This window comes from Verticillium dahliae, genomic scaffold (genome assembly GCF_000150675.1).
Source record: "Verticillium dahliae VdLs.17 supercont1.9 genomic scaffold, whole genome shotgun sequence".
Taxonomy (NCBI): Eukaryota; Fungi; Ascomycota; class Sordariomycetes; order Glomerellales; family Plectosphaerellaceae; genus Verticillium; species Verticillium dahliae.
The window spans coordinates 858,093-859,648 of record NW_009276929.1 but is presented as its reverse complement, the minus strand read 5'-3'; positions in this window follow the sequence as shown (position 1 = coordinate 859,648).

The window sequence follows — 1,556 nt, the reverse complement described above, 5'->3', positions numbered from 1 at the left end:
TTCCCTTGGACATTCTAACAGCCATCCATGAAGTTCATATGGCGATGTTCAAGGGAAGCGGGTCTGTCACGAATACTGACTTATTCGAGGGCCTTGTAAGGCTGAAAGATAATGACTTTACGTAGGAAGTGCGTATTAGTGCTTGATAGATAGGGCCATTTGTATGTGCATGACCGACGGGCAGAATACATTTTCGGTATCGTTTGTAGCATAGCCAATCTTTGGAATATTCACTACCTACGTATATGAACAAGGTTGGGAGATCGTGCCCCGCGGTACGGCAACCACTTATAACACGATGAGAGACTTTCTCACTAGCCTGGCATTCGGGGGAGTAAGTTCATACTATCGGTCCTTAAAAGCATTACTTTTCCAGCCAAAGTGGTATGCTAACTAGCCTGTTTTGCTAATCTAAGGCTCTAGCAAAATACATCCGACAAGCGGAGAACAACACTGCGTTCGTGATTAGGAAGGAGATGCGCTGCCAATTATCCGATGCAAACCCATTACCTTATACCAGAGTAGCCTATGAAGAAGACACCTTCATAGGGAGTTCTCAGGGGAGACAATTAAGACCGCGCTCATATGCGCCCAGACAGCATGCTTCTTCTACCTTGTCGAACAGGTTTGCCCCGAGCAGGAACCTGAGGTTGGTCATGATGTATTTCTTCCCCTAAGCCTTCGTTTCATGCTACAACTGTAGTACCTGGCATGCAGGATTAGATTGCTCCTTTTGCCGCCTCGGTCAAATGGAGTGATATATGGGCCGGAGTCAAAGCCGACATAGCCGGTGGCGAAGTGAAGATGCATTGGTTCCCGTCCATGAAGAACATGGTGACGAAATATCCTGGCCGTTTTGATGTGGACTGCTCAGAGGTCCGTCCGTAACGGGTACGCATACCTGGGCGTACGGAGCGCTACGCACTCGTCAGGAATTGTCATTTCCTTTGATAATCTTAATGAGCAAGTACTGTACGAAAGTGACCTATAACGTGCATAGCCAGTAGTTACAACTCCAGTGTATTAATCACGACGCTTCTTCCCAACGAGGTCTCCTTCCCTTTCCGCAAAGGTTCTTAGTGAATATAAAATGCCTCGTCGAACGTACTTACGGAGGGTGCCGGCCTCGACGTTGGCTGTTTCATAAATAGACACTATAGTGCTCGAAAATGCCTCTGAGCCTTAACTGACGTCGCATGTCCGTCATGGCTACTTTTAGGAGTAATAAATTTAGCATGCTTACTTTACGCACCTGATTCCTATTTGCGAAGACTCCTTTATCGAATTAAGGGCATTTTCTAAGCGTTACTAGCGGGAGAACGATCACCATATCGACCAAAGTGTCAAGAAATATCTGAAGTGGTGCATTAAGACTGTTGGCGGCCGCCGTCTGAGCGCTGAAGGTCATTCCAGGCATCCCGGCATCATAGTCGTGTGAGTCTCGGTCGGTCTGCCCTGGTTAACGCAGGACTCATTTCAGGCCTGGTTCAGACTACGGGATCTCAAGCCAATGTACAAGGTATGAGCGGCATCGCGCTTGTTAAATGCAAATTGCC